At 39.0% G+C, this 26839-nt stretch overlaps 2 long non-coding RNA genes across 4 annotated transcripts in view; one reads left to right on the top strand and one right to left on the bottom strand.

The window, feature by feature from the left end:
- The window catches only part of LOC108351242 (uncharacterized), a 122193-nt gene extending 116348 nt beyond the window's left edge, over window positions 1-5845 (bottom strand). For 2 of the 3 annotated variants that reach the window (XR_005505984.2, XR_010052696.1), the window contains exon 1: window positions 4502-5845. This is a non-coding gene — a long non-coding RNA (uncharacterized LOC108351242). The remainder of the gene's footprint in view (window positions 1-4501) is intronic. The other variant, XR_001838442.3, reaches the window with a different exon arrangement.
- Window positions 4819-26839, top strand: LOC108351243 (uncharacterized). Its single transcript, XR_001838443.3, has 3 exons — window positions 4819-5487; window positions 21307-21435; window positions 25686-26839. It is a non-coding gene; the product is annotated as an uncharacterized LOC108351243 (long non-coding RNA).

The raw sequence follows: 26839 nt of genomic DNA on the forward strand, positions 1-26839 counted from the left end.
TGACTGTTAACTTACTGAGTGTGTGGATTTGTTAGCAAAGCAATGCAAAGCAGGCCTCTGAAGCTTCTCTCCTTCCATTTGGTCCCTTGTGTCTTAACGTAGCTCCTTTGTATAACTTGTCATTTTATAATTGGGATTTGAAAGTCATAATCTGTGAGAAGCCAAGTAACCTACACTGGAATAAGACGGCCTTGAATTACTCATATATGTGGGAGTGGGAGACTGCAATTGTCTAAAAATACAAAAGTGATAATCATTGCATACACAGTTGTTGTGTTTTATTAAAAAAAAAACAAAAACAAAAAAGAGCCAAGATGTGTTTGGTAGAGGTGTAAGGAGGTGCCTCTGCGGGCCCATTCTAAGGCATCCTCTCCCCTGAAGTACCAGCCACAGAACGGTATAGTATGGAATAGAGTTTATTCAGGGCCTGGGTGTTGTGTTTCATAAAAAGATAAGGGAGGAGAGAGAACGGGTTTGGTTCATGTGTAGTCAGGTGTGGGGAAAGTGGGTGCATCCACAGACCCATGCTGAGGCATCTTTCCCCCCTGAGGGACCAGCCACAGGACAGTATAAGGTACACTATAGAATAGAGTTTTTTCAGGGCATGGAGGGGAGTTGAGTGGGTAGTAGAGACAGAGAACCGCAGAGAGAGAGGGAGATGGAGAGGGAAAGGGAAAGAGAGGGAGGGGGAGAGGGAGAGAGGGAGGGTGGAGAGGGAGGAGGGGAGAGGGAGAGAGGGAGGGAGGGAGAGGAATAGAAGAGTAAGGGCCAGCCATGAGCACTTGGAGAGAGAGGGGAGACAGGAATGGGGAAAGAGGGGTAAGGGACAGGAAGGCCAGCAGAGGCTAGTAGCCCACTTTATAGTGAGTTAGGCATGCCTGGTTGTTGCTAGGTAACTATGGGAAGAAGCTTAGACAAAATACTATTAAACTTCAGGAGGGAAGTTGAGGAGGTAGTGGGGAGATGGGGAGGGCAGGGAAGGGGAGGGGAGGGAAGGGGAAGGGAAGGGAGGACAGGAGAAGCTGGCCAGACACAAATGTAGAGAGGCAGGAGAGGGAAGGGGAGAGAAGGGACAGAGAGAGTAACAGAGTAAGAGAATGAAGAGGGGGCAAGTAGCCCCTTTTCTAGTGAGTCAGGCATCCCTGGTTATTGCAAAGTAACTGTGGGGCAAAGCCTAGAAGAAATGCTAACAGTTATTGATATCGTTTCTTATTAGGCAAAACATATAATTATGTCACTTGATACATTTTTAAAGAATGCTCACCATGATAACTACCACTTCTAGGAATGCTTGAGTAAAGAAACAAGAAGTCGAGGATACACTTGTGAGAGTACATTTTGCTAGTGTCACTCTAATAGTGAATCCATGAGTGATTGTATAATGCATATTATATAGAATAAACTTCCTTCCCTGAAACATTGATGAAATTTATGCTGCTGTTATTAACTTCTGATACATATCACACCAGCTTGACACTAAAATATAAACAAGCTTATATTTAAAGTCAATCAAAGTTATCTTTACTTGACTTTGAATGTCTTGTGGTATCCAGGATTTATTATTCAGTTAACAGTTACTGTAAAAAAGTTTTCATCCTACTACTCCTATGTCCATACAATTTGAAAAGATAAGCCCTACTAGTTTTTGCCCTAAATATTATTACTGATATAAAAATTTTAAATGGAAGCTATAGAGACTTGTCAGTTGTTAAAGGAGTGTGTTGCTCTTAAAGAGGCTCCAAGTTTGGTTCCCAGAACCCACAGAAGGCAGCTCACAATCACTTGTAAAATCACTTGAAACTCTAGCTCCAAGGGATTCTTTGACCTCTTCTGGCCTCCTCCAGCACCTGCCCCCACACCTACACAACTCCCATACACATATAATTAAAAACAAAGTCCATAAAACTCAAAAGTGGCCTAACTATCTTTAATAATCTTGGTGGGTGTGAATCATGCTAAGATTGCCTTTTTTATTTGGGCATCTAGACCTCGATCCTTACCAAGGTTCATCACTCCATGTCTTTACTGAGTTTAGTAAGTTGTTCCTCTTTTGAATACATGAACCACTGCATAATTCCCAAATAATATTGTAGTGTGAAATAAAAAAATATGAATCTCACGTTACTGCCGGCAGGTATTTCACTCATTTAAATTTGTCATACCCACTCCATTGTTTCATCAAAACTTCCTGATTTCCGTGCATTATTCATTTTATTTGTTTTTGCTAGGATATATTCATTGGGCAAATTCATAGATTTCTCATCAGCTCCTGCTTCCTGACCCGCTTGTGTGCCAGTCCCGACTTCCTTTGGTGATGAACAGCAATATGGAAGTGTAAGTTGAATAAACCCTTTCCTCCCCAACTTACTTCTTGGTCATGATGTTTTGTGCAGGAATAGAAACCCTGACTAAGACACTCTCATTTAAGTTTTATGGGAAGAACTGGAGAATAATATCGTTCACTTCTCCTTAAATATGTAATAGAATTCAGTAACAATCCCAGTTCTGAATATTTTTACTTAGAACACTCTTTATACAGATTTGATGACATTGCTTAGTGTTGAACTGCTTGTGTCTTTTATTTTCTATATGTATTTTTGATAAATCATATGTGTGTGAAATTATCTTATTCCTTCAGATTTTCCATTGTTATTAAAATAGGTTTATAAAATACCCCAATGGATATCCAAATTCTACTAGTATCTGTTCTTTTTCATGTCTACCTTTTATTTAGGAATTACATCTTTCTTTGGATAAGTCTAGGCAAGAGTGTGCCAATTTTCATCCTTCCAAAGAACTCACTCTTCATTTTATTAATTCTTTTAACTATTTTCACTTCTACTTATTTCTTTTTTTAAAAAAATAGACAGCTGCTTTTGTTGTTTTCATGTGCATGCATTACTTTTGGCCCTGACATTGATTATTTATTTTTATCTTTTAATTCTGAGTTTAGTTTGTTCTTCCATTTTCAAGAACTTGAGTACATCATTAGGTTGTTAATTTGAGATTTCTCTGATATTTCAGTGCATTATTCATAGGTATAATCCTTCTTTCTAAAACTTCCTTTGATATACTCCAAAATTACTTATGAATTGAGTTTTAGTTTCCATTTATTTCTAAGACTAAAACTTCCTGATTTCCTCAGTCACGTATTTACCGTAAAGATCTGAGAGTTCAGTCTCCATTATTTATATAATTTTGTATACCGTTAATTTTTTTCTAATTCTCTTTTATTCATCTATTTCTCTCAGGACAGCTACATTGTTCTGTGCTGTAATAACTAAGATGATGTTCTTCTGTGCTGAAGACTGTATTAAATATTTTCTGAAGTACTGATTAGTTGGTCATAAAGTTCTAGAATCTGAGCTTGTTTGAAATGTCTTTATCGCTATATTGATTTTTAAAAGTAACTTTACTGGATATGAAAATCTTGATTAGCAGTCATTAACTTTCAAGGGCATTTCTGCTGAGAGATGTGATGTTATTAGTTTGCCTTTGTAATTCATTTGGTATTTTTCTATTATGCTTTTGAATTTTTCTCATTCTGCAGTTTTGACATTGTAATGGTAATGTGTCTTGAAGTGGTTCTTTCCTCTTTATCTATTTTTGATTCTAAATTACTTTCCCTGTATGCCTATATTTTCCCTTAAGTATTACTATAGTTTTGTTGAATTGTTTTTCTATGCCTTTAAAAGTTCATTCTCCTCTCCCCACGTTTGTACGAAGACTGTGGTCCTGGACTCTCAGATGTGACAGTAACGTTTATTGTAATTTGCTGTTTACTGGCTGTATTATCTTCCTAATTATCGTCTTTGTCTTTCACCCCTGTTTCCCCCCCGACCCGTGTTTTTGTTTAGTCTACTATTCTGTCTGTCCATCTTTCTCTTTTTTCTTTCTTATGTTCATTTATTGGTTTGTTCATTCTTTCTTTTCTAATTTAGTTGATCGATGCTTTTGTTTCCAATGATTCTATTTGATTCTTTTTCAGAATCTTGATATCCTTCACATTTCACATTTTCTCACCTAGATCTTGACTTCCTCGCTTTATTTATGCCTTGTTGCCTTCCTTGAAACTTCTTTAAAGTCATTAACATTTAAAGTTGACTTTTACTGTTTTTTTCTGACATTTTAGGCATTTACTTATGTTTGGATTTTTAAAGCCTTATAAGATTTTGCTCATACTTTATTTGCTTCTTTTGATGACTTTTCATATTTTCAATATCTCTGGGTTATGATTTAGGCATTAATTGGAAAGAATGTACCTTTCTATCTTTTTTCCTACACTTTTACAAAACTTTGATGTGAGCCTTTGTAGTGTGTAGTCTTCACATGGACATGTGATCTCAGATACTGCTGATTGGAGAGAGGGGAAGAGTAAAAGGAGCAATGATTTAAAGACAAATCATTTAGTAAAATGTAGTAAATATAGGTATTTCTGTTAAATCCACAATAACATTATGAAAAATTAAAATACACCAGTTAGGTTTTTTTTTTTCCTTACCAGAAGAATTTGATTCCTTCACACCCTGTGCTAACTTTCAGTCAACTCAGTGTCCCATGCTATCGTCTCGCCTGCAAGAATGCACGCGGACACCAGGATCCTTTTGCAGCAAAGCGTTTACTGTACAGCTCTCTTGAACAGGGACAGGGGAACCTCAAGCGCTCGCCTTATATAGACAGCAGGCTGAGGCTATGCTAATTGTCCTTCAGGGATTGGCGGAGCATGAGTTATCTTATTAGCATGGTGCTGCTCCCTCATTAGCATATTACCTGCCAACTGATGCCAGGTGCAAAGCCTGCGCATGCGCAGTACCGTTGTTCACCACAGGAGGGCGCTCTACAACTCAGAAGGCAAGAGAACAGCTTATTGAGTGTTTAAAGTTCAGACAGGTTAGACCAGGGTGAGCTTGGTGCAGTCTTTTTTCTTGTAGATATGTTGAATTCTTGCACAGAAATCTACCTTGAGTTGTTCCATAAGCATGAGGTTTTGCAAGCACAGGGTACACCCCACTAGTCAGGCCTGCAGTCAGGCCTTCCTGGACACAATGTCTCTAAAATAGACCACAGCCTGCTCCTGCTTAATGTTGGATATATTGTTTCTTTTGTAAGTCACAGAGTCAGTATTTCTATATCCCTTCTCTTTCTCACCAGTGTATGTTGGCCCTCCTGCCTTTCACGTTCTCTGATCTTCCTGGCTCACAGACCAGATAACTTCCTTCAGAATTGAAGGGTACAAAAGGATGATGCTATTTGTCTCTATTCTTTTATCTTAAAAATCTGCCAAAAATTTTGTGACCCACAGATTTTTCCAGCAGGACAGTAATACTTACATCCTGGAGTCTCACAGAGGGATGCATTCATAGATATCATCGCTTTTGTTGATATCGTGTCCACGTACTCCTAGGTTCTGTCAGTTCATCTACAACAATGGGTTCTTTCACACCTGGAAAACTCCTTTGTCCTGGATGAGCATCCCCTCTGTCTCAGGTGAGGTTTTTGTTTTGTTTTGGTTTGATTTTTTTGCTATCAACGATGAGTTTCATTTACCTTTTGAGCTTCTTTGCTGTGTTAATATCTAGTCCAATCAAATAGCAAATTTTGCACATCTGAAGCTTATGACATTCTATAAATTTGGGAGGTGATATATCTTAATATAAAAACTGACTTAGGAAGCTTTTGTAATTTCTGTGCAGGCAGATGTAAGTAAAGTATAATTTAATTAAGCATATTTTCTACTTTGAAGCACAATCCTTAGATTAACATGTTTTAATGAACTTTATGCATTTGAATAAGGGCTATTTCCTTTTTAATTATTTACTTTTGAGGTTATAATTTTTTTTTATTAACTTGAGTATTTCTTATATACATTTCGAGTGTTATTCCCTTTCCCGGTTTCCGGGCAAACATCCCCCTCCCCCCTCCCCTTCCTTATGGGTGTTCCCCTCCCAACCCTCCCCCCATTGCCGCCCTCCCCCCATAGACTAGTTCACTGTGGGTTCAGTCTTAGCAGGACCCAGGGCTTCCCCTTCCACTGGTGCTCTTACTAGGATATTCATTGCTACCTATGGGGTCAGAGTCCAGGGTCAGTCCATGTATAGTCTTTAGGTAGTGGCTTAGTCCCTGGAAGCTCTGGTTGCTTGGCATTGTTGTACTTTTGGGGTCTCGAGCCCCTTCAAGCTCTTCCAGTTCTTTCTCTGATTCCTTCAATAGGGGACCTATTCTCAGTTCAGTGGTTTGCTGCTGGCATTCGCCTCTATATTTGCTGTATTCTGGCTGTGTCTCTCAGGAGCGATCTACATCCGGCTCCTGTCGGTCTGCACTGCTTTGCTTCATCCATCTTGTCTAATTGGGTAGCTGTATATGTATGGGCCACTGAGGTTATAATTTTTATCATTTGTCTCTTCCTCTTCCTTTTCTCTTCCTCCAAATACTATTATCCTACTTGTTCTCTTTCAAATTCATGGCTGCTTTGATCATTATTTACTGTTATATACATATTTGTGAAAGAATATACAAATATATTCCTAAGTACAACAATATAGCTTGCATAATGTAACAAGTATGTTTACAGGGCTAATCCTTTGTCATTAAGCAACCAACTGCTGTGCTCTGTCCTGGGGAAGACTATTTCTCCCTTGCTCTCAGCATTCCCTAGTTAGTTGCAGTTCTTATAGAGTTGAGGCCTCATTGGTTTTTTATCAACCACCTTGGCATGTCCATTTGTAACATCCTTGTTTAGCTCATATTTAGATGAGCCTATTAGTAAGACTTTATGGTTGTAGCTTTGGACATTACTTTGGACATTACTATGAGATACACTGTCACAAAAATTCCATGATTCTCTGGTTCTTACAATATTTATGCCCCCACTTTCCCAATGTTCCATTAGCCTTACCTTTGAGAGAGTTTTTGTTTTTTTTTAATATTTATTTATTATGTATAGAGTTCTGCCTGCATGTACACTTGCACACTAGAAGAGGGCATCAGATCCCATTACGGATGGTTGTGAGCCACCATGTGGTTGCTGGGAATTGAACTTAGGACCTCTCAAAGTGCAGCCAGTGCTCTTAACCTCTGAGCCATCTCTCCATCCCCGAGAATGTTTTGAAGATACATATTCATTGGGACTGTGCTCCAGAACTCTGTATTTTGATTAGCTATGGTTTGCTATAGTGTTCTCCATCTGTTACAAAAAGAAGTCTCCTTGATTAGCGCTAAAGACTGTAGTTGTCTGTGGATATGAGAACAAATATCTAGAAAGTAGTTAAGAATTGTACTGGTTTAGTAACCCTGTAGGTTCATCTCCAAGCTCCACGATGTTACTGGCACTGAGTGGTTAGCTAGGTTTCCAGGACCAGTTAGTTTCCCTCCTGTTGAAGTCCAATTAGGGAGCTCTTGGTTACCACCAAGATATTTGTTCCTGTACAATACCCTTAAGCTTATGTGCCATTATGGTCATTGATTTGGTTCCTAGGTATCATAGCTAGGTGGGACTGTTAGTTCTCTCCCTTCTATGGAAACATGCGTGTCTACTTCTGGTACCATGAAAGCTAGTCCCTAGGGAGGAGGCTTTCAAGTCAGCCCAGCTCATGAATCTCTGGGTCATGTATCTTCCGCAATAACAATTTACCTTCTACCTCCTGGGGAACAACAAAGTGCTAGAGCAATAATTATTTTTTCATATTCACAACTTATTTTCTTATTTCATTTTAATACTATATTTATATTACATAAATATATTCATAGTATATATTACTATTTTTCTGATTTTTAGTATTTTTATATATTTGTATTAGATATATTTCTTTATTTAAATTTCAAATGTTATTCCTTTTCCTGGTTTCCTGTCCATAATCCCCCCTTCCCCTCCCCCATGTGGGTGTTTCCCCCATCTATCCCCCTTACCGTCCCCCCTTCCATTCAGCTGCTTATAAACTGATTTCGATTAGTCTAATAAATGAATACTTCTTGAACTCTCCATATATAGACATGTGACATAAAATCACTTATACTATCTTCACAATTACATTTAATTAACCCTTAAAATTACAATGACACTCATTATATTTTGAATTATTAAAAGCAATTCACCTAATTTTAATGTGAATTAGAATTAGAAAAAGTTGACAGAGTATTGTCTTTTATCCTAACATATAATATCACTAATTTAATATGTTTAGCATACAGTCTAACAACATGGAAAGTAAGTCTAACATCTATACCTTAAGAAAAATCTTATTTCTTTTCTGAACTTTTTTTGACTAAAGTCTAATAATTCCTCTACAAGACTGCTAATTACTTGGGACGGCTTAATTTTTATCATATTTTTCTTTCTAGAAACCAACACCTCACATTCATTCATTTCTTTTTTATAAAATAATGATCTTTAAATAATAGCCCAATTCAAGCTTAATTAGTCCCATATCAAAACTGTTCATTACATTATGTAAGCTCTGCTTAGTCTCAGTTAGTGTCTGTGTTGTGTTTATTGTGTTGTATGTTGTAAAAAAGCAAAGCAATGAATTTTAAGAATCAATGGTACGTGCTCAAAGTTCATTTACTTAGCCTGTTACCTTAGTTTATTTCTTTTTTCGTTATCTTATATTGATGGCAGCTGTACAGTTATATTTTATCAATTGATTTCACATCACTGTTCTCTAATGAATGTAATCTAGAATGTCTAGATATTGGTTTTAATATTTATAGTTCTATATACCTCTTGAGGTTTAATCTCAAGGTTACCAGCAGCAATGCAACCCATGCTAACGTGATGTGATCACTTCATCTCCAGAATGAATGGGAAGGTCCACTCTTATGCTGTTTAGTACCTGAACTTCCCCTCAGCTCTACTATCTACGGTATCTGTGTTGAGATTCATATACAGTATATTGCTGCATAGTCCCCATGCCATAGAGCTAATCATGTGCTAAGTCTGTGACTGTCCTTACCATGTTTTTCCATAGTAGCTTTATTGTTAACTCTATTTAGGTCTCACAGGCTACAGTCACTACCTCTCAGCCAAGTTTCACTCAATGTTCTGTTCTCCTTGCTTCATTTCATGCTATGTAGATAACAACTCATTTTCACTTCACAGGTCTAACTCTCAGTCTGTTAATGGTTCTTCCCTGGTTTCTGTTACGGTATTAACACGTCTAAGGGATCCCAAGGCATCCTAAAGAAATCATTCCAACCTATTTCATAGTGGGAATATGTTCTGATTTTGAGTTAAGATTAAGTCACTGTTACATCTCACCCACAGAGTCTGAACAAAAGAAACATTAAAAGCTCCAGAACAGTCAATACTTTTATAAATGACATACAGACACAACTCAAATATTTTTTCAAGTTGCCTAAAAGCCCGATGAAGTACTAGTGATCAGTAATGCCTTTTTAAATGAGTGTCCTACACAAAAAAAGTGATGTTTTCACAAGCCTTTTAGACTTAAAAATAGCAGATTTCAATCACTCACAATAGCAAGATTTGAGGCAGGAGACGGATTTCTTTTCTTGTACTCATTTTGTATTGTAAAAAATGTGGCAGAAAGTGGCAAAGCACCAAACAATCAGGCATAAAGTTCTTGGATACGTGCAAACTGATGGGAGAGGCATCTCACCTCACCCCTGTCTTCAGGGAATGGAGACATAGGAGCTGGAAAAAATGTCCTCTGCTCTTCTACATGTTTCCTGACTCAGATCTATGCTCTGAACTGCAAGTGTGGCTTACAAATAGACCAGCTGTTTTCCTATCATACAAGTTGACGGCAGGTATCTGAGAGATGGACTAGAATGAATTTGAACAATCCCATGGGACAGTTCAAGAGTTCTAAGATGTCAGCAAAACAAACAAAGATGGACTTTTTAAATCAGAAATGAGTCATTGCAGTAAAAAAAAAATAGATTCAGCTTATCTCAGACATAACAAATCTCAAAAATGCTTATCATTCACATATCATTCTGAATTAATTGCCTGCTAATATCATATATCACAATACATAGAATATGAAGATAGGAAAGAAGATGATTAACACATGTAAAATGCAATGTGTTCCTGCCAAAACTCTAGTTAGAAAATTAATTTCCAGAAACAATTTGATACTGAATAACCAAATCTTTCTTTAGTTACATTATTATTAATGATAACCATTGATAAATTGTATTATTTACTTTACTGTTAGAGTGATTTATTCAAAACAACAACTTGGTCACAAGCAACTTGAGTTCCATCACTGAGCACAGGAACTAAAGGCAGGAACCTGGTACAAAAACCATGGCAGAATGATGTTTTCTGGCTTGAATAATCATGGATCATGTTCAGGCATCTTTCTTATACAACCTAGGGCAACCTATCAGAAATGTCACTGCCAAAAGTAGGCCAAGCCTTATCATGTCATTAGATTATCAAAACAATTACCCATAGGCCAATCTGATCTGGGAAACCTCTTAACTAAGACTTTTGATGCAAGCTCTCTGCTCCCAAACCCCGTGGGAGAGAGACCCCACCGCCTGATCAGTTGGGCACTCCTGAGGCTGCAGAGCGGAGGAGACCACCAACACTGCCCACCCCTGCCCACATCCCTGGCCCAAGAGGCAACTGTATAAGGCCTCTGGGTTCCCGTAGGGGAGGGCCCGGGAGCGGCAGGACCCCTGCGCCTGAGACACTGCCGGAACCTGAAGGAAACAGACCGGATAAACAGTTCTCTGCACCCAAATCCCGTGGGAGGGAGAGCTGAACCTTCAGAGAGGCGGACACGCCTGGGAAACCAGAAGAGACTGCACTCTGTGCACATCCAGGCGCCAGAGGAAAACACCAAACGCCATCTGGAACCCTGGTGCACGGAGGCTCCTGGAAAGAACGGCACAGATCTTCCCGGTTGCTGCCACAGCGGAGAGGACTTAGGCAGTACCCCACGAGCAAACTTGAGCCTTGGAACTGCAGGTAGGACCAACTTTTCCCCTGCAAGAAACCTGCCTGGTGAACTCAGGACACACAGAGGCAAAATTCCTCTAAGGCCGGGCACTTCCTGTGTTTACCGGAAGTCCCACACCGGCGGATCCCGGACCGCAGCAGCTCTCTGCTCCCAAACCCCATGGAAGAGAGACCTCACCGCCGGATCAGGTGGGCACTCCTGAGGCTGCAGAGCGGAGGAGACCACCAACACTGCCCACCCCTGCCCACATCCCTGGCCCAAGAGGCAACTGTATAAGGCCTCTGGGTTCCCGTAGGGGAGGGCCCGGGAGCGGCAGGACCCCTGCGCCTGAGACACTGCCGGAACCTGAAGGAAACAGACCGGATAAACAGTTCTCTGCACCCAAATCCCGTGGGAGGGAGAGCTGAACCTTCAGAGAGGCGGACACGCCTGGGAAACCAGAAGAGACTGCACTCTGTGCACATCCAGGCGCCAGAGGAAAACACCAAACGTCATCTGAAACCCTGGTGCACGGAGGCTCCCGGAAGGAGCGGCACAGATTTTCCCGGTTGCTGCCACAGCAGAGAGGACTTAGGCAGTACCCCACGAGCAAACTTGAGCCTTGGAACCACAGGTAGGACCAATTTTTCCCCTGCAAGAAACCTGCCTGGTGAACTCAAGACACAGGCCCACAGGAACAGCTGAAGACCTGTAGAGAGGAAAAACTACACGCCCGAAAGCAGAACACTCTGTCCCCATAACTGGCTGAAAGAAAACAGGAAAACAGGTCTACAGCACTCCTGACACACAGGTTATAGGACAGTCTAGCCACTGTCATAAATAGCAGAACAAAGTAACACTAGAGATAATCTGATGGCGAGAGGCAAGCACAGGAACCCAAGCAACAGAAACCAAGACTACATGGCATCATCGGAGCCCAATTCTCCCACCAAAGCAAACACGGAATATCCAAACACACCAGAAAAGCAAGACCTAGTTTCAAAATCATATTTGATCATGATGCTGGAGGACTTCAAGAAAGACATAAAGAACTCCCTTAGAGAACAAGTAGAAGCCTACAGAGAGGAATCGCAAAAATCCCTGAAAGAATTCCAGGAAAACACAATCAAACAGTTGAAGGAATTAAAAATGGAAATAGAAGCAATCAAGAAAGAACACATGGAAACAACCCTGGACATAGAAAATCAAAAGAAAAGACAAGGAGCTGTAGATACAAGCTTCACCAACAGAATTCAAGAGATGGAAGAGAGAATCTCGGGAGCAGAAGATTCCATAGAAATCATTGACTCAACTGTCAAAGATAATGTAAAGCGGAAAAAGCTACTGGTCCAAAACATACAGGAAATCCAGGACTCAATGAGAAGATCAAACCTAAGGATAATAGGTATAGAAGAGAGTGAAGACTCCCAGCTCAAAGGACCAGTAAATATCTTCAACAAAATCATAGAAGAAAACTTCCCTAACATAAAAAAAGAGATACCCATAGGCATACAAGAAGCCTACAGAACTCCAAATAGATTGGACCAGAAAAGAAACACCTCCCGTCACATAATTGTCAAAACACCAAACGCACAAAATAAAGAAAGAATATTAAAAGCAGTAAGGGAAAAAGGTCAAGTAACATATAAAGGCAGACCTATCAGAATCACACCAGACTTTTCGCCAGAAACTATGAAGGCCAGAAGATCCTGGACAGATGTCATACAGACCCTAAGAGAACACAAATGCCAGCCCAGGTTACTGTATCCTGCAAAACTTTCAATTAACATAGATGGAGAAACCAAGATATTCCATGACAAAACCAAATTTACACAATATCTTTCTACAAATCCAGCACTACAAAGGATAATAAATGGTAAAGCCCAACATAAGGAGGCAAGCTATACCCTAGAAGCAAGAAACTAATCATCTTGGCAACAAAACAAAGAGAATGAAAGCACACAATCATAACCTCACTTCCAAATATGAATATAACGGGAAGCAATAATCACTATTCCTTAATATCTCTCAATATCAATGGCCTCAACTCCCCAATAAAAAGACATAGATTAACAAACTGGATACGCAACGAGGACCCTGCATTCTGCTGCCTACAGGAAACACACCTCAGAGACAAAGACAGACATTACCTCAGAGTGAAAGGCTGGAAAACAATTTTCCAAGCAAATGGTCAGAAGAAGCAAGCTGGAGTAGCCATTCTAATATCAAATAAAATCAATTTTCAACTAAAAGTCATCAAAAAAGATAAGGAAGGACACTTCATATTCATCAAAGGAAAAATCCACCAAGATGAAGTCTCAATCCTAAATATCTATGCCCCAAATACAAGGGCACCTACATATGTAAAAGAAACCTTACTAAAGCTCAAAACACACATTGCACCTCACACAATAATAGTGGGAGATTTCAACACCCCACTCTCATCAATGGACAGATCATGGAAACAGAAATTAAACAGAGATGTAGACAGACTAAGAGAAGTCATGAGCCAAATGGACTTAACGGATATTTATAGAACATTCTATCCTAAAGCAAAAGGATATACCTTCTTCTCAGCTACTCATGGTACTTTCTCCAAAATTGACCATATAATTGGTCAAAAAACGGGCCTCAACAGGTACAGAAAGATAGAAATAATCCCATGCGTGCTATCGGACCACCACGGCCTAAAACTGGTCTTCAATAACAATAAGGGAAGAATGCCCACATATACGTGGAAATTGAACAATGCTCTACTCAATGATAACCTGGTCAAGGAAGAAATAAAGAAAGAAATTAAAAACTTTTTAGAATTTAATGAAAATGAAGGTACAACATACCCAAACTTATGGGACACAATGAAAGCTGTGCTAAGAGGAAAACTCATAGCGCTGAGTGCCTGCAGAAAGAAACAGGAAAGAGCATATGTCAGCAGCTTGACAGCACACCTAAAAGCTCTAGAACAAAAAGAAGCAAATACACCCAGGAGGAGTAGAAGGCAGGAAATAATCAAACTCAGAGCTGAAATCAACCAAGTAGAAACAAAAAGGACCATAGAAAGAATCAACAGAACCAAAAGTTGGTTCTTTGAGAAAATCAACAAGATAGATAAACCCTTAGCCAGACTAACGAGAGGACACAGAGAGTGCGTCCAAATTAACAAAATCAGAAATGAAAAGGGAGACATAACTACAGATTCAGAGGAAATTCAAAAAATCATCAGATCTTACTATAAAAACCTATATTCAACAAAACTTGAAAATTTTCAGGAAATGGACAATTTCCTAGACAGATACCAGGTATCGAAGTTAAATCAGGAACAGATAAACCAGTTAAACAACCCCATAACTCCTAAGGAAATAGAAGCAGTCATTAAAGGTCTCCCAACCAAAAAGAGCCCAGGTCCAGACGGGTTTAGTGCAGAATTCTATCAAACCTTCATAGAAGACCTTATACCAATATTATCCAAACTATTCCACAAAACTGAAACAGATGGAGCCCTACCGAATTCCTTCTATGAAGCCACAATTACTCTTATACCTAAACCACACAAAGACCCAACAAAGAAAGAGAACTTCAGACCAATTTCCCTTATGAATATCGACGCAAAAATACTCAATAAAATTCTGGCAAACCGAATTCAAGAGCACATCAAAACAATCATCCACCATGATCAAGTAGGCTTCATCCCAGGCATGCAGGGATGGTTTAATATAAGGAAAACCATCAACGTGATCCATCATATAAACAAACTGAAAGAACAGAACCACATGATCATTTCATTAGATGCTGAGAAAGCATTTGACAAAATTCAACACCCCTTCATGATAAAAGTCCTGGAAAGAATAGGTATTCAAGGCCCATACCTAAACATAGTAAAAGCCATATACAGCAAACCAGTTGCTAACATTAAACTAAATGGAGAGAAACTTGAAGCAATCCCACTAAAATCAGGGACTAGACAAGGCTGCCAACTCTCTCCCTACTTATTCAATATAGTTCTTGAAGTTCTAGCCAGAGCAATCAGACAACAAAAGGAGATCAAGGGGATACAGATCGGAAAAGAAGAGGTCAAAATATCACTATTTGCAGACGACATGATAGTATATTTAAGCGATCCCAAAAGTTCCACCAGAGAACTACTAAAGCTGGTAAACAACTTCAGCAAAGTGGCTGGGTATAAAATTAACTCAAATAAATCAGTTGCCTTCCTCTATACAAAAGAGAAACAAGCCGAGAAAGAAATTAGGGAAACGACACCCTTCATAATAGACCCAAATAATATAAAGTACCTCGGTGTGACTTTAACCAAGCAAGTAAAAGATCTGTACAATAAGAACTTCAAGACACTGAGGAAAGAAATTGAAGAAGACCTCAGAAGATGGAAAGATCTCCCATGCTCATGGATTGGCAGGATTAATATAGTAAAAATGGCCATTTTACCAAAAGCAATCTACAGATTCAATGCAATCCCCATCAAAATACCAATCCAATTCTTCAAAGAGTTAGACAGAACAATTTGCAAATTCATCTGGAATAAAAAAAAACCCAGGATAGCTAAAGCTATCCTCAACAATAAGAGGACTTCAGGGGGAATCACTATCCCTGAACTCAAGCAGTATTACAGAGCAATAGTGATAAAAACTGCATGGTATTGGTACAGAGACAGACAGATAGACCAATGGAATAGAATTGAAGACCCAGAAATGAACCCACATACCTATGGTCACTTGATTTTTGACAAAGGAGCCAAAACCATCCAATGGAAAAAAGATAGCATTTTCAGCAAATGGTGCTGGTTCAACTGGAGGGCAACATGTAGAAGAATGCAGATCGATCCATGCTTATCACCCTGTACAAAGCTTAAGTCCAAGTGGATCAAGGACCTCCACATCAAACCAGACACACTCAAACTAATAGAAGAAAAACTAGGGAAGCATCTGGAACACATGGGCACTGGAAAAAATTTCCTGAACAAAACACCAATGGCTTATGCTCTAAGATCAAGAATCGACAAATGGGATCTCATAAAACTGCAAAGCTTCTGTAAGGCAAAGGACACTGTGGTTAGGACAAAACGGCAACCAACAGATTGGGAAAAGATCTTTACCAATCCTATAACAGATAGAGGCCTTATATCCAAAATATACAAAGAACTCAAGAAGTTAGACCGCAGGGAAACAAATAACCCTATTAAAAAATGGGGTTCAGAGCTAAACAAAGAATTCACAGCTGAGGAATGCCGAATGGCTGAGAAACACCTAAAGAAATGTTCAACATCTTTAGTCATAAGGGAAATGCAAATCAAAACAACCCTGAGATTTCACCTCACACCAGTGAGAATGGCTAAGATCAAAAACTCAGGTGACAGCAGATGCTGGCGAGGATGTGGAGAAAGAGGAACACTCCTCCATTGTTGGTGGGATTGCAGACTGGTAAAACCATTCTGGAAATCAGTCTGGAGGTTCCTCAGAAAATTGGACATTGAACTGCCTGAGGATCCAGCCATACCTCTCTTGGGCATATACCCAAAAGATGCCTCAACATATAAAAGAGACACGTGCTCCACTATGTTCATCGCAGCCTTATTTATAATAGCCAGAAACTGGAAAGAACCCAGATGCCCTTCAACAGAGGAATGGATACAGAAAATGTGGTACATCTACACAATGGAATATTACTCAGCTATCAAAAACAACGAGTTTATGAAATTCGTAGGCAAATGGTTGGAACTGGAAAATATCATCCTGAGTGAGCTAACCCACTCACAGAAAGACATACATGGTATGCACTCATTGATAAGTGGCTATTAGCCCAAATGCTTGAATTACCCTAGATCCCTAGAACAAACGAAACTCAAGACGGATGATCAAAATGTGAATGCTTCACTCCTTCTTTAAATGAGGAAAAAGAATACCCTTGGCAGAGAAGGGAGAGGCAAAGATTAAAACAGAGACTGAAGGAACACCCATTCAGAGCCTGCTCCACAGGTGGCCCATACATATACAGCCACCCAATTAGACTAGATGGATGAAGCAAAGAAGTGCAGACCGACAGGAGCCGGATGTAGATCGCTCCTGAGAGACACAGCCAGAATACAGCAAATACAGAGGCGAATGCCAGCAGCAAACCACTGAACTGAGAATAGGTCCCCCGTTGAAGGAATCAGAGAAAGAACTGGAAGAGCTTGAAGGTGCTTGAGACCCCAAAAGTACAACAATGTCAAGCAACCAGAGCGTCCAGGGACTAAGCCACTACCTAAAGACTATACATGGACTGACCCTGGACTCTGACCCCATAGGTAGCAATGAATATCCTAGTAAGAGCACCAGTGGAAGGGGAAGCCCTGGGTCCTGCTAAGACTGAACCCCCAGTGAACTAGACTATGCGGGGAGGGTGGCAATGGGGGGAGGTTTGGGAGGGGAACACCCATAAGGAAGGGGAGGGGGGAGGGTGATGTTTGTCCGGAAACCGGGAAAGGGAATAACACTTGAAATGTATATAAGAAATACTCAAGTTAATAAAAAAAAAAAAAGAAAAAAAAAAGACTTTTGATGCAGGTGATTCTTGGTGTGACATATTGACAGTAAAAACTAAGAAGTTGTTGTTGCGAATATTAATTTCCCACTTGGTATTTTCAAAGCACTGTTTTCCACATGTTAACCCATTAAAGATATACTTTACTATTCATAAGGTAAATATATGTGAATAAATTTCCCAAATAAATTTTCTTATCTAATACTTATCTCAGAATCTGCCTTTAAAGAAACTCAAGCTAACATGCGCACTTGTAAGCACGATTTCCAGAAAATCATCTCTCTTTCTTTCTCTTTGAATCAACACTGTCAATGTTTCTAAAGCAGTAGAGGCTCCACTCAGCCTTTAAGCTTTGGTACAGTTATCATCCATGCTTTGCCCATTACTGTCATTTCATAAAGTCTGTACCTTTAAATTTTCATCTGTAGAGACTGCCTCACATGGGGTTCCATCCCATATATAGACACCAAACTCAGACACTATTGTTGATGCCAAGAAGTGCTTGATAAAACGATCCTGACATAGCTGTCTCCTGAGAGGCTCTGCCAGAGACTGACCAATACAGATGTGTATGCTTGCAGTCAATTGGACTGAGCACAGAGACACCAATGAAGGCGTTAGGGGAAGGACTGAAGGAGGTCAGGGGGTTTGCAATCCCATAGGAAGAAGAACAATATCAACCAACCAAACTCCCGAGAGCTCCTAGGGACTAAACCACCAACCAAAGAGTACACATGGAGGGACCCACGGTTTCAGCCACATATGTAACAGAGGATGGCCTTATCTGGCATCAATGGGAGGGGAGGCCTTTGGTTCTGTGAAGGCTCGATACCCCAGTATAGGGGAATACTAGGGCGGTAAGGCAGGAGTCAGGGGGTAGTTAGGAGGGTTGGGGAGCACCTCATAGAAGCAGGGGGAAGGGGGATGGGAACGGGAGTTTGTGGAGGGGAAACCAGGAAAGGAGATAATACTTGAAATGTAAGTAAATAAAATACTCAATTAAAAAAAAAAGAAAAAATCACCTGTACCTTGGTAGATAAAAATTTACATTTCAACTCGGGAGTTGTTCCCTATAGTCTATCCTTTCTGACTTAGTTACCTGGTGACACTGCATAGCATAGTCTGGAAATAAATAAAGACAGGGCAAAGGGACTGATTTGGAAACTGCATTCTTGCTAAAGGGTCAATGAATAAAGGTTTTTACCCAATAGAAATTTCCTGGAGGTCTAACTGACACCTTAAACTACCCATGTCCAAAGAAAACCTCACAGTATCCTTCCCAAATCTCTTATCAATAGGTAGTGAACCCCATCAGTTCAGGTGTTCATCCTTCAGAACTGGTGTGATCACTGGGATATTTCTCACATTCCATATCTAATCAGTCAACAGTTTCAAACCATATTCAAGATCCAACCATATCTTATTGCCTTTATTTCCACCAACCCAAATAATTCTCAGTATGTCCACTCATCTCCAGCCACAAACCTTGAAGTGTTTTCAGTTTCCTTCTATTTATTTATTAATGCTTTATTCTTTTGAGGCTGAATCTTACTCTGTAGCCAGAGCAAAGCCGGAACTCACAAAGCAACCCTAGCTTCCCTTTAATTTAATTCTATGCAGTTCTTTCCCCTCAATCTCCCAAGTACAGGGATCACAAGAAGAAGCCATAATGTTTGACTTACCCAATTACTTTATTTTCTGTCAATGTTTAAGGAAATTTTATTAAAGCAAGATTTTATAATCCAAATTACAGAACCTTGATCAGTATTTAGTTCTTTAAATCCAAATAGACATCCAAGCTATTCCACTGTAAAAATAATTACAACACTTACAAAAGAATACTTTAAATTGTGTAATCATGAAATCTAAGAGTAATGTGGTTAGCTAGAGTAGTATTTGCTTGACATATAGGTTCAATGTTTCCTTTCCTTTTTATTTACAAATGTAAATAAAATGTAAAAGGTACATTCATGAGTTTATTACATATTATACCCAAGTGAAGACTTTATGAGAAGTTTGAAGCCCAAGACCTTCACCAGGAACCTCTTATGTGGTACTTTTCTATCTATCTGTCCGTGAGCCACTGAAGAAAGAGGATATTTTGCTAGAGTCTGAAGCATGAGTACATGCAGCCAAGCTGAAGGCAATAACAGCAACTGAACAGCAACTCACAGCTCTTCCCAGAAGAAAGTTGAACACATAATTTTATAATTTTTGTGACACACGAAAATTTTGTATCTTCACACACAATTCACAGTGCCAGTGGCCAAAAAGGAGGCACACTCTAAATAATAGCTGAAAATAGATGTTTTATTCTAAGCTTGCTTGAACTAGCACAGTAGCATAATGAACATTCTCAAAAAATAGAATTTTAATAAAGGAGCAACATTCTACTTATTTAGTATGCCTGCAGGTATACATATAGTGGGAAAATGATGTTTTCAAGTTATTTATTTCTGATAGATTTTGAAGAACACTGTGTAAGTGCACCTCTTGTAATTCATTGGAATTAAAAATTGATCATTGATAGTTAGATATTAAAGAGAAAACTCAGTGTCTAATGACAATTAAATGTGCTGAAGAACCTACTATAACTCTCAAAAATGTAATTTAAAAATAAATCCTCTTTATACTATCTATATCCTCTACATCAAAATGTTACAATCAACCCATTGGATCATTATAAAAACTGAATTAAAATCCATCCATCTTTTTTATTACAGTTCTGCAGTGTTTCTCAAATCAGGGAAAATTTAATAAATCTTTGAAGGACTTAATAAAAGAACAGAAGATTTATATACCTAATAAAAAATTCATTTATTTCTGTGGTTTTATTTAATTTGTTTCTCTATGTCTTCTTAAAACCTATTAGATGCCATTTTGTTTCTTAAAATACAAAGAATAGAAATCACTTATATTGCAATTTTTATAGAAAGGAAGTTTAGACTATTCTTGTCTATATTTGTCCTTTACAATATAGATTTGATAGTCACAGAGCATTGGAGAAAAGACTAAAGTTGGCAACTCAACATCAGTTGCAATTGTGCCATTTTTAATATTTAAATTCATCATTCACATAAATTTTCTCCAGAGGGTCCCAGAAACCAGATTTTCAGTGAACTGTTTCAGAATGTGTTTAAAATTTGTTGACTTCTTTCTGTTTTTAGTAGAAAAGAAGATACTTTCCTGATGAATTTTTCATGGTACATCAAATTGGGTTGTGATCCTTCTTTTCTCAATAAAAAATAAGTATACATCTGGTTTTAAAGCTCTTTATACTTCATCAATTACGAATTAAGATGACTGGAGAGGGAACAGTAAGATTAACCCTTCGTTGATGGCTGAAGCATGACTGTTCTGATTATGAACAATTTAGAAGCTGGATAATGGAATGGCTTTGTGCCTGAAGATAGTATTACATGGCAGTGGTGATACAAATTTCTCTCCACTAGGATTGCACTTCCTTTGAGGATCAGAAGATGAGGTTTAAAAAATTATATAGAAAACAAAATAAATGAGAAATCAACAGTGGCACACGCTGTCCTGGCCACATGAGTACTAAGTGACAGCACTTGCCAATGGTTCTGTTCCATAGTTAGCCCAGTGCCAGATGAAATGACAGCTGTTCCCATTCAACTAGTTATATGACATTTGACAAACACTTTCTAGCTCTAAATCTCTTTTTTGTTAAAATTCAAGAGCTCTCAGTATGGAATTCTATTCACGTTTAATAATTCCATTTGTTTTATGATAAAGCAGATTTGTTTTACCCTCTTTTGTTTCCTTGAGAGATTGACTTAAGTATCCCATACTGGGCAAAGATGGCTTTGACCTTGTTATCCTTCTATTATTTTTCAAATAGTGCTGGGATTCCAGGCATTGGCCACTAAATCCAATGTAGGCAACACTAGGAAGTCAAACACAGGGCCCCTGGCATGATAGGGAAGCATTTGACACAACTGAGCTACATCAACAGCCGTGTTTCATAAATGTAAGTATATGATGTTTGCCTATAAAACTCTAAAATTCATATTAAAATGCACATTGTTGTTAGCATGAGTTTTCCACATATTATTTATTTTTTTATGTGTTCATGTGTATGTGTATACACGTCGGTACGAGAGGCTGACCTTGACTGTCTTCCTCAGTAGGCAGATACCTTTATTGAACAGGCTCACTTGGTGGCCTAACATTTGTTGTAGAAGATTCCCAGGGATCTGACTATTTGCACCTCTTCTTGCTGGGGTTAGAAGCACAAGCCACTATGGTTGGCTTTTGTTTATTTTTTTTGTTTTTCCTTTTATATTTTTCAACAAGCAGAAAACAGATTAATTTGATGTGGTCACACTGGAAAAAGTGAAAGAGATAAGTGATCTCTTCTTGTGTCCATCTTTAGGGTCTTAAGATAAATTTTAGCATTTTTATAATGTTTTAACAGAAATTAATCATATTTCACTATGATATTTCACATGCATAATGTATTTAATTAACAAATCTATTTCGATCATATTTATCTCCACTATTTTTTTTACCTCTTTGGTCTCTCTACTACCCTGATAATCCACTAAACCCATTCTTCCCAACTATAGCCACACTGCTTTCATGTTTTTGTTTTTGCTGTGTTTGTGTATGTATGTATGTATGTATGTATGTATGTATGTATGTATGTGCCCCAAAGAGTTTTATTGATGTTGTTTACAGGGCCATGAGTATAAATTACAATAGCATGGCACCTTACCACTGGCTACAAAACTGAAGAAAATGTCCCTCCTCCTATCAACCATTAACTTTTCCATAAATCTTTGGGGGCAGGTGCTACGACTCCCTTCCCCTTCTACAACAGGGTGCTGATGGCCTCACTCATGCAGTTAGTCATGATACTGTTAGCTCACCAAGGCACGTGGCTGTTCTTCCCTCCCTTTCTTTGAGTCCTACATTCTTTTGTCCTTCCTTCTACAATGTTCTGTGAGCCTCGGAAGGTGTAATATAAACATAACGTTTACAGCTCTCTGTAATCACCATTTATTTATTCTCATTACTTTGACCAGTTATGACTTCAGCACAAAGAAGTTTTTCTCACTAAAAGTAGAAAATAGCATTAATCTATGTGAATAAACATTATTTAGAAGGCAAGTTGATGGACATATAATGTCCATTTAGGAATGCCACAGCAAGGGCTTTCCCATTAGGGTCTATGACTTTATTCACAGTCTTCTGAACAGTTTACAGCACCAGAAGTTAATTCCTTTTTGTGGAGTGATCATTAAATCCAACTGGAAACTTATTGCTTACCCACATAACATGTCTGCCCCCTATTGCACCAATGGGCTTATTCTGCATGGCTGGTAGGTTTTGTTGTACACAGAGTCCAGAGATAAGTAAAGTGACTGATGAAAATTATCCCCATAGCCACTCCCAGCACTGTGTTAACCAACAGGAAGAAATTTCCCAGATTTCTCTGTGCTCTGAAACAGAAGTATGTAATTTCTCCAGCAACAGAGTTCTACCTTTTCATCTTCGTTGAAAACAGCAAGAGTGACAATTTTCTGTATTTTGGGGAAACACTTGGGAGCCTCCCAGATCAAAAAGCCAGACAAGTGTACTCCACCCTTGGAACTAGAATTTTCTTTTAATAATAATTTTACATATATATATGTGTGTGTGTGTATATATACATATATACATACATACATATATGTGTGTGTGTGTATTTGTGTGTGTGTGTATGTGTGCGTGTGTGTGTGTGCCTTTACATATACATATATGTGCCTTTATTATGTAGGTAATAGGGATCATACTAAAGATCTCATGCTTGCACAATAGTCTCTTTACCAAATCAGCTATCTCTTCAGTCCATTTCCCATATGCCTCAATCTCAAATTATCACAAACTTCATTGCATCGATTACTAATTTCTTTCACACTTGTTAAACCCCAATGCGTTAACTGTGAAGAAAGCCAAAGGCAGTCAGTTCAGGGCTTTGTTTCCTGATAATAGTTGAGAAGTTTTGTGTTTAGTTTTAATTGAAAACAATATTGCTTTTGACTCAGATATATCTTCAAAATATCAGTTGAGGTTATATGTGATTTTTCTCTAGTATTGATTGTCCATCTTTCTTCTAAAGAAAGGTCTGAATTTGCATACTCACTTCACAACCTTGTGTTACTTCGACTTATCTTACCATCTTCAACAGCCCACAGAAATAGCATGTTCATATGAGACTATACTGTAAAAATGTGCTTATATGAGTTAAGGCCAGAAAAGGGCACCAGATCTTGTTATATATGGTTACAAGCCATCATGTGGTTGCTGGGTATTGAACTTAGGACCTCTAGAAGAACAGACAGTGCTCTTAACCTCTGATTCATTTCTGCAGCTCTAGTCTTTTTACTTAATTCACAACAAAATTCTTTCTTTTCCTTAAATGTTTTTCTCATACTAGAATTTATATGTTAGAATCAAGACCTTATTCCTGTCAACAAGAGAAACAGTTCTTGTCCCAAAGAAATTAAAGATATAGTTTTATTCTAGAGCATATACAAGTCACCATGACCCAGGAACATACATTTAGTTCCCAAATGTAATGTTCAAACATAGAAGAGATGTTTTATAATTTTGCAAAACAACAAAGTCATACAGGGCAAACTTAAAATGCATTGGTGGATACACCAGAGAGGTGCTTATAGCAAGATGGGGTACAGTTTTCTATAGGTCTCAGATACTATCCAATTACCTCCTTAGCTTGTGAGTTAGTGAGAGAGCTGAGTCTGATAACAGACTCTGAAATGTTTTTATCTATTAGTCACATGGGTGTTAGCACTAACTGAGGTGGGAAAAGAATAGCTATTCATGGGCTAAAACTAGCCCAGAGTAAGGTAATTGAGGTCTGGACCTGCAACATTCTAATCTCTCCACAGTACTGTATTGCTAGGCAGTCAGTTTTTTCTGCAGACACAGAGGGTCTTATTCACATTTACATCCAGTAGGTTTTGTTTTGTTTCTTTAATATAGGTGAGTAAGACAGAGAAGATAGTTCCCTATGGGTGGAATATATATTCCAAAGGAAGGCTAAACAAATATAAAAGGTGACTCCTTGTATACTTTCTTCTAGGCTTCTGACCACCATGTTCTCATACACTTTTAGAATCCAGATGGCCTAACCAGAGAACTATCTACCCTCCTTTTCTTGGAACATATACTTTAGAAAACTTAAAGTGTAAATTCTTTCTCTTCCTCTTGGAAATATAAATCTTCTCGTAGCTTCTTGACTGTTTTACAACATAGCAGTGTCTTGCTGTGAAATGTAATTTTTTTCATATTTTGAAATATAGTTGTGAAGAAAGATAGTAATGCCTGCAGGTTTCTGTGGGAGGGTAGAGACTAACTTTGGATGGCTTATGTTGTAAAACTTCTTCCTGCCCCTGAAGATTTAAGGGACTTTACTTTTCTTCAGAGTAAGACCAATTTGTATACAAAGCTGGCCTAAGATCCTTCCCACTCCTGCTCTTAAAACTCTCCAGGCTTTTGGTTCGGAAAATAGAATTCAGGCAATTTGGAGATTTTGTGTCCCCTGCTGAAATAAATTCCTTTCCAGTTATTTAATTTTGTCTGGTCCAACATTTGCTATGGCAAAGCTAAACATACTTTGTGCAGTAAAAACAAAACAGGGTTAGCCCTCGCAGCAAGAGGTGTGCCTTCATAGTTCCAGTGGGGTGGTCAATATAAATCCAGGAAAAGAGCAACAAAGCAAACACCTGACAAGGAAAGGTAAGTGAAGAACAGTCCTTTCAGGCAGAGTCTATAAAAGGTTCCAACATATGCATGACAACGCGGTAGCCACAGGGAACCACTACCAGGCTCCAGTGTCTCACTATTATATGGTCTGGTGATTTCACTCTAGGATAAAGACGAGAGTTTTCACTAGAGAACATTGAGCAGAAACAGGTCATGTTTTGAGTAAGCTTGTAAAATAGCTATGGCTACATTAAACAAATAATTGACAAGAGTAGAAGCAAAAGGAAGCTAGTAATTATTTTCAGTAAGCGCAGAGAGAGAGAGAGAGAGAGAGAGAGAGAGAGAGAGAGAGAGAGAGAAAGAGAGAGTTGAAGTTGTGCAGAGATGTTTAGACTTGGTGGAGTGAACAGCACTTCTTAGACTAATTTATGTGTTTATGTGACTGACATGTTAAGAGCCACCCACCCTTTACAAAATTTTAACCCAGAATTACTCCTGTCTAAACAGAATGCAGGACTGGAGTGGAGCAGAGACTGAAGGAGGGGCTGTCCAGGGACTGACTGACCTGAGGATCCATCCCATGTGCAGCGACGAAACCCAGACACTGGCTGATGCCAAGGAGTGCTTACTGACAGGGACCTGATATAGATACCACCTGAGAGGCTCTGTCAGAGCCTTAGGGATACAGATTTGGGTGCTTGCAGCCAAATATCTGACTGAGCCCTGGAACCCCAATGGAGGAGTTGGGAGAAGGACTAAAGGAACTCAGGGGCTTTACAACACCATGGGAGGAACAACAATATCAAGCAAACAGAATCACCACTCCCAGAGTTCCCAGGGACTGAACCACCAACCAGAGTAGAGGACCCATGGCTCCAACTGTACATATGCAGAGGATGGCTTTGTCTGGCATCAGAGGGAGGGGAAGTCCTGGGTCCCTTGAAGGCTTCATGCCCCAGAGTAGGGGATTGATAGGGCAGTGGGTGGGAATAGGTGGATGGGTGGGAGAGCACCTTCATGGAGGCAGGGGGAGTGGGAGTAGAATGACGGGGTTGGAGGCAGCCAGGGAAATAATATTTGAAAAGTAAATAAACAAAATAACCAATTTTTTTAAAAAGTTAACTAAAGTAAGAGACTGACCCACCTGAGTGGTCAGGTGACCCAAATGAAACTTCTATGTCACACCCTCCCATTTCAGAGTTCAGGATCATCCAGGAAGAGGAGATTGACAGAGCCAGAGATAGTGGGTGCCTACAGCCAAACAGTGGTTTCCAGATACATTAGGGTAACAGTATATATGAAAGGGCAATAGCCATGAGAGTATGCACAAAATCTATCTGAGCTTAAGCCACATAAAATCCCAGTCATTCTATGAAGCCACAATTATACTTATACCTAAACCATTCAATGACTCAACAAAGAGAGAGCACTTCTGGCTATTAGCCCAAATGCTTGAATTACCCTAGATGCCTAGAACAAATGAAACTCAAGACGGATGATCAAAATGTGAATGCTTCACTCCTTCTTTAAAAGGGGAACAAGAATACCCTTGGCAGGGAAGAGAGAGGCAAAGATTAAAACAGACACAGAAGGAACACCCATTCAGAGCCTGCCCCACATGTGGCCCATACATATACAGCCACCCAATTAGACAAGACGGA

The sequence above is a fragment of the Rattus norvegicus genome, chromosome 6 (assembly GCF_036323735.1).
Source record: "Rattus norvegicus strain BN/NHsdMcwi chromosome 6, GRCr8, whole genome shotgun sequence".
Lineage (NCBI taxonomy): Eukaryota > Metazoa > Chordata > Mammalia > Rodentia > Muridae > Rattus > Rattus norvegicus.